Here is a 7838-nt window from a genome sequence, read left to right as displayed (position 1 = left end):
CTGAATGATTGATTGGTGATGAAAATCGCACTATAATGTAGTGATTATTGAGATAGAAAGTGAAGAAATAGTTGAAGATGATGGGTTTTGAAAATGGTAGGTTTTTGAATTTACTGGGTTTTGAAAAAGGAAGAAGAAGGAGTTGGATTGACTAAAATACTCTTTCTCTTTATTTTAAAATTTGCCACATGTCATAATCCTATGGCTTCCTATCCTTCCTAGCGAAAATTAACTTCCTATTTGATCTTTTCCCTCAAAATATAATAAAATATCCACATGTAATACAATGAAGATCTGAATTATCCGAAAAAATACAACATATATCTGAATTACAATGCTTACTAACATAAACCCCTAACATGATGGAAAGTTTTATGATAGGTTTTGTGACAATAATTGATATCTCATTCTTTCTGGACGTATAACCTCGTAGTTTCTTCATTTTTCTCCATGAAGTGTTCTTCTCTACCATATCTTCTTACTTGTTCCTTCAACCAGAGCGAATAATATTGAAATAGTGTGCTTGATGAAGAAACACCAAGTGAATTCCTAGTATGTAAAAAAAATATTTTGTTAGATAATATATTACCTGAAGTGAACATTGAAAGACAATGAAGAGTTCAAACTATAAACTTCAGACTTATATATAGTTCCATGCGGCAAACTGCAAGTAAACAAATTGACCAACCCTACATCAATATACATCTACAAACGTTTCAAATCATATATCAATACTATATTGTATTAACTTACATGTAATTATTAGTTATTCTTTATAATGGACCTCGAAACACAAACCTGTGTATGTGGCCAAATATTAAAAACAATACCAAGATTACAAAACATGATTTTTACAAGAATAGTAAAATGAACTAGAAGGTTGTGTACATTAAAAATCTTGTTAATGGACCTCGAAGCACAAACCTGTGTATGTGGCCAAATATTAAAAACAATACCAAGATTACAAAACATGATTTTTACAAGAATAGTAAAATGAACTAGAAGGTTGTGTGCTTTAAAAATCTTCTTAAACAACTATCATCTAGCATTCAACCTATATAAAATAGGTTCCTATTTCCTACTAAAAGTTTTTACTTGTTGACCCATTTAAGATAAAACAACATCCAAATTGACCATTTATAAGTAAAAAGTTAAAAATTTCCAATTCTATGATAAATTAATAAAGAAAGTAGTGATATGTCATTGTTTCAAATGACAACAAAGTCTCCGAATTCATGGAACCAAAACACTTCATCAGCTTAATAGTACACTAAAAACGAAGAAAAAAAACTAAATCAGAAAATCTTTATTTGTTAATATCAAAAATTCATAACAATTCAAAACTTAGGGGTTAGGAAATACCACTAAATGTTAGCGCCGACAAGAACACAACGAGAACATGCAGGGATCTGAAGGTTGAATTTCTCGCCACTGTGATTCCGAATTGCATAGTATTAACTTTGATACTGCTTGATTACACCTCCACTGTTACCCTCTTCGGGCTCTTTGCCTGATTTGTCCTTGTGTATGCGCCATAAGACTTTTACTTTCACCTCGCTTTTATATCCTTGTTTGTGTGATATGGATGTGGATTTGTATGGTTTTTATTTGACCACATCTGCAATGTTTGATGTTGTTTACAAGGATAACTCAACCAAATATAATATTAGGGGGGAATGTGAATCAGTTTTAGTGAAAACCGGGAAAAGAGGGGAAGTGGGTGAACCGTTATTTTGATTTTAGGGGAACAAATTTTGGTTTAGGGGGGACTTCTTTAATTTTGGAGGGAAGTAATATTTTAAAGGTGATTTTGAAAAATAAATTTTGAATTTAAATTTAAAAAATTAAGTTTAACTTTATTAAAAGAGAAAAATGCATGGATAGTCTCTGTGGTTTATTCATTTTTCACCTTTAATCCCTAACTTTCTAAAATTACAGCTATAGTTCTCAACTTTTACAATTTCGTTCCGGATAGTCCCTGGTGCAGATGGAGGTTAGTTTTTGGTGTTAATTGAATGTGAAATTACAAACTTAACCTTACTATTAAAAATAACAAACATTAAAACAATTGAAGCATCTGAGTCCCATTTTTACCCACCCCACTACCCCCTCCTTTTTCTTTCTCTCTCTCTCTGGTTCACCGGAATTTCACCACCACCATAAAAAACTTTCACCACAGATCTGTACCCAATTCACCTTCTGAAGAGGTATGGTCCCGATTCCATGTACACGTGGCAGGGACCACACCCCTATTTTATCCAACATGGAACCTACATCAGCAAGAGTATCCAGAAGCTTCTGGAAGATATCAATGTGGCACCAAAGATGCTCCCCCAGACAAAAAGGACAACACATGTCACTAATGATCGGACGCCATATGGACCTGCAACACGATCCCAGGACAGGCCGACAGCCGCTGGTACGGTTCTCCTACCTAGACAAATAGCGGCGCACCACGTCACCCACTACTATGAGTGCAACAGAGGAGACCAAAGGGATATTCCCCTTGGTCAGACAGCTGGCGCCCGGTGGCAGCTGGCAAGGTCTCTCCTCCCTCCTTCATCCTTCAGCTATAAATAGGACCCTTCATCATTTAGGTAGGACATTCAGCTCTTCTTACATTTTACCTACAACACACACTATTTCTCCTCAAAGCAGTACTTATTCTCACGCCGGAGGGTGGTCACAAGGAGAACCCCCCTATTCTCCTCCTTGTGGCGAGTGACCGGTGTTCTGTTTTGCAGGATTCCAGTCATCGGCGAGTAGAGAAAGAGATTGAACCCCTACGAGACGACCCAGTTGGTCAGCCTAAGTGTTAACCAGTGTTTCATCATTAGCGACCACCGCTGTCACACCCCAACCGATGGCGGAATCATCGGGGCGCGGCATTGAGCGAAACAGATTGTTCAGAAGTTTCCACAACAACTATCATTACAAATTCAGTTAAGTGATACGTCCCATACCGTATCCCAAATAAATAAACAAGTTATCATAGAATACAACTAAACAAATAATACTGTTTCGACAACTCAGATTCAATTTATTACAGACCAAATGTTTAAATACTGCCCAGAATCATTTAGACTCATCCGGACAAGATCTACAGACAGCTAATGCCATAGATACTTGATCGAACAACTCCAACGGCTCCATGGCTAGTGTCTATTTGCTTCTAGAGACCCCTAGGTAAGCTACGACCTACAACTGCTAGATGGGCTCTAAAGCTTTATTATTGCCTCTCTTTCCTAGCAAGCTAACACCTTAAACACCTGTCACATACGTTAAAATAAAGTCAATACATATAATGTAAAGGTGAGCACACAAGTTTGATAATAGCATATAGAGTTCGAATAGTTTACGCATAACCAGGCACGTACACAGAGGAAAACGATGCATGTTAATTATCGACATGGGACCATCGGTACCAACGACTGTGGGTTGACTGTCCGAGACAGTACGCAATACATGATTACCACCGTAATCCATGCAAGTAATTGTCCTTAGCAACCCCCGTGTGAACGGGTGCTGAGTCCAAACTATAGTACTATGTTGCTAAAGCAGGTAGATAGCACTCCACGTGTAAACATAATAAACAGCAATCATTTAGTCAAATAGCACATGCAGTTTGGTTAGCGTTCAAATAGGTTGTGTCTGAATATGATTTGATAGATAACGTATGTAACACCCAAAAGTGCTAAAAGCAAAAAGGGATCGAGTATACTTACAGTGATTTGGTTATGGATTGAAGGGAGCGCTGAGAGTAGGTTAGCCTGAATAGTTCGATAGCATAACAATGAGTAACGTGGAAATGCAAACAACGAAAGATGGATCGATTGGGCCGGTCGATCGGACAACTGGTTCGATCGGACGGGTTCTTCGTTCGGTTTGAAAGTCCGTTTGAACTATCCCATTCGATCGGCCGGTAGGCTCGATCGGCTGGTCCTTTCGAGTGGATTGTTTCTTCCTTCAGGGAAAGATGTGTTTGTGTATGATGGTTTGAACTTTTGAAGTTTTAGTTGCAGCATCTGAAAACATTGAAGTATCCTTACATTTCCAGTCGGTCGATCGAACGGTCCGTTCGATCGGTTAGCCCAACCGATCGGTTAGTCACCTCAGTGTGATCATTTGGCAGTGTGTCACTCGATCGGGTGGCACTCCAATGCTTTGAAAAATGGTTAAGTGTTGAAGCATAGTATCTCATGATCCGAAGAGTAATGTTACAAATCGAGTGGTAGGTTCGATCGAACATCACCTCATCAATACTATACTTCATGAATATGTGGGTAGTTGTGGGCCATGTGTCAGCCGATCGGTTGACCCGGTCGATCGGCTGGGAAGTCCGTTCGGTTGGGCTGTTCGTTCGAACGGCCTAACCGTTCGGCCAGCCTTTCTGACCTGGTTAGCCTATCGTCTAACACTTTGTTGTTTTGGTTAACTTGGTATGATTTTGAGGTATCTTTGACAACGAGCTAAACCATGGAACTTAGGTTCTTACTTGTTTTACTGGTTCGGGCAGGAATCACCCAAGTCCGGCAAGTAAACTGTTCGGAACGGTAGTTGAACGTTTGACCGATGTCGGGTCAGCCTCGTAGGTAGAATCCGAACCTTGAACCATGTGATTGTTTAGAATGATTTGTGAGTTGGTTCAAGCTCCGTTTCCACCGGTTTTTAGAGTATTGAGTGTAAAAGAGTTGAAAGATGGTTGGAAAATCCGTCTTTCAATCTTTTCCACCGTGAAATGTTAAGATCTTTGATAGATTTTAGTTTGTTTATGTGGAAATCGGCTAGATCTAAGCTAATCATGGTGGAATGATGCCAAAACATGATGTTCTTGAAGAACACCATGATGACATCACCCAAGAACACCTAGATCTTGGTGATTTCATGGTTGAAATCCAAGTTTTGAAAGATAGAAAGGTGTAGAATCATTAAATGAACAAGATCGTACAAGAATTAGAGTAAGAACTTACCGATTCGGAGAGAAATCTGAGAAATAGTGAAGAATAGGAGCTGGTCGTTCAGAGCTTTCCAAAAGTGGTAAAGATGACAATGACAACCCTATTTATAGACTTCCAAAAGAGGAAAGGTGCATCCGATCGGCCAGGGTTGCACTGATCGAATGGGCTGGCCGATCGAACAGGACTGTTCGATCGGTTGGCCTGTTCGACCAGGTTGCCCTGTTCGATTGGCACAACCTTTTGAGCGTTTCGGGAGGATTTTTGATATTTCGATTTCGATGAACGATGATTGGAGTATGATAAAGTTCCTAATCAAATTACTTTTAATGGTTGGGATTATATCTAACATATAAGCATCCTTACTTCATAATTCGATTTTGATTTTCGATTGAGTTCGATTACTTTCGAGTTTCGATTCGATTCGATTGATCCACCACATATAACAATGTAAAGTAAGCATGCACAAGTAACACATAAGGCACACACACACGTATAAAAGGTACCAAAATTCGCGTAATTCGAGGTTCGAGTTCGGTGATTGATTCGATTATGATTGATTCGATTAGCTTGATTATTGATTGATTAACTTTATTGCATTGTTACTTCCTACCATTCAAAGTCGATTATTGGTTCGCATTCGATTAATGTTCAATTTGTTTTGATTATACAACACTTATTCCACATAATACAAAAATTAAAATAGATTAATTCCAATAACAGTTAATCATTTGACTTTGACTTTGACATTTGGAAAACACGGGGTGTTACAGCCTCTCCTTGTTTAGGGAATTTCGTCCCGAAATTAGGCTGAGAGCCGTACATCATCGTGATTTTACCAATTTGATGCTTCAGATCTATCTGAACAACTGCGGGTACTTGGCCTTCATGTCGCTTTCGAGTTCCCAAGTGAACTCCGCGCCTCGTTTGCCTTCCCATCGGACTTTCACGATCGGGATGCGAGAGCGTCTGAGTTGCTTGGTTTGGCGATCCATGATTTCGACAGGCTTTTCCACGAAGTGTAACGTTTCGTTGACCTGAAGATCGTCAAGCGGTATGATCGCCTCGTGATCAGCTAAGCACTTTCGAAGGTTTGACACATGGAAAGTCGGATGGACGTTATTAAGTTCCTTCGGTAAATCGAGTCTGTAGGCGACTTTTCCGATCCTTTCCAGAATCCTAAAAGGTCCAACATATCGTGGCGCGAGTTTCCCTTTCTTGCCGAATCGGACTACACCCTTCCAAGGTGATACCTTTAGGAGTACGTAGTCACCAACTTCGAATTCAAGGGGCTTGCGTCTTTTATCGGCGTAACTTTTCTGTCTGTTTCGAGCTTTCACCAAGTTGTCTCTTATCTGGTGGATTTTGTCAGTCGTTTCTTGTAGAATCTCGGGACCGGTTAACTGGGAATGACCGATCTCATGCCACACAATAGGCGAACGACATCTTCTACCATATAAGGCCTCGAATGGTGCCATTTGGATGCTAGAATGATAGCTGTTGTTATACGAGAATTCGACCAATGGCAGGTGTTTGCTCCAACTACCACCAAAATCAATAACACACTCACGAAGCATGTCTTCAAGAGTACGGATCGTTCTTTCAGTCTGTCCGTCGGTTTGTGGATGGAATGCAGTACTCAAGTTCAGCGACGTACCAAGGGCCGCTTGAAATGTCTCCCACAATCTCGAAGTAAACCTAGCGTCACGGTCAGAGATGATGTCGCGAGGCGTACCATGATTTCGAATGATCTCGTCGGTGTAGATTCGGGCTATCTTGGCCACCTTATAGTCTTCTCGTATTGGCAGAAAGTGGGCTGATTTGGTCAGACGGTCGACTATAACCCAAATACTGTCGTGACTTGATGGCGTGGTCGGAAGCTTAGTTATGAAATCCATAGCTATGCTCTCCCACTTCCATATAGGTATCGGCGGTTGTTCGAGTAAGCCGGAAGGTTTTTGGTGTTCAGCCTTAACTCTTGCACAGGTTAAGCAACTACCAACATAGAGAGCGATATCCCGTTTCATTCCCGGCCACCAGTACTTGTAACGAAGATCCTGGTACATTTTGTCAGCATCCGGATGGATGGAGTATCGGGATTTGTGGGCTTCATTCATGATAATCTTTCGCAAATCGGTCCTCCTCGGGATCCAGATTCGGTCTAGATAATAGAATATCCCATCGGATTTGCTTATAAGCTGAGCTCCATCGTGATGAATCCTCTCTTTCTTCAACGTACGCTCATTAAAGCAAGCATGTTGAGCTTCACGGATGAGAGTTTCGAGGTAATGCTGCGCTTGGATATTTCGGACACCGAGCACATAATTCTTCCTGCTGAGCGCGTCGGCAACCACATTCGCCTTGCCTGGGTGATCACGAATCTCACAGTCATAGTCGTTGAGGAGTTCTACTGATGCGTGTGTAGTGTAATATAATTTAGATATATAATTAAGCCCTTTTTACACCTTTAGCCAAGTTTTAAATTTATAAAACACGATATTTACTAACACTAAACACACATATGGGCAAGTGCACCCATCGTGGACGTAGTATAGTGTTGGTAAGATACCGAGGTCGTCCAAGGATGTTACGCCCAAAATTTCATCTTCCTAAATGTGATATTTCATACTATAATTTAACAAAAAAATCGGGCATGACCCGCCCGTAAAACGGACATACCCCTGTTTTAATTATAATCAAACTAGATACAATTTTATGATTCGTTCAACAAAATACTACTAAAAACCATTACAACAATTTTGGACCAAAAACATTTGGACAAACTAGCGGAAGCGTTTGGTATGACATAACATGAACATGCGCTCGCTCCAATTCTCCAAGTCGCCAAAATTGAGGATTTACCTACATTCAACGACAAAACTT

At 40.1% G+C, this 7838-nt stretch overlaps 1 long non-coding RNA gene across 1 annotated transcript; it reads right to left on the bottom strand.

The window, feature by feature from the left end:
- Window positions 1-244: 244 nt before the first annotated feature.
- On the bottom strand, window positions 245-1762 carry LOC110905208. Its single transcript, XR_002572950.2, has 3 exons — window positions 1363-1762; window positions 590-664; window positions 245-488 (listed from the first exon to the last, which is right to left on the bottom strand). It is a non-coding gene; the product is annotated as an uncharacterized LOC110905208 (long non-coding RNA).
- Between the last annotated feature and the right edge of the window lie 6076 nt (window positions 1763-7838).

The sequence above is a fragment of the Helianthus annuus genome, chromosome 2 (genome assembly GCF_002127325.2).
Source record: "Helianthus annuus cultivar XRQ/B chromosome 2, HanXRQr2.0-SUNRISE, whole genome shotgun sequence".
NCBI lineage: Eukaryota > Viridiplantae > Streptophyta > Magnoliopsida > Asterales > Asteraceae > Helianthus > Helianthus annuus.
The sequence above is the reverse complement of the archived record's forward strand: the minus strand, read 5'-3'. Positions and strand labels throughout refer to the sequence as shown.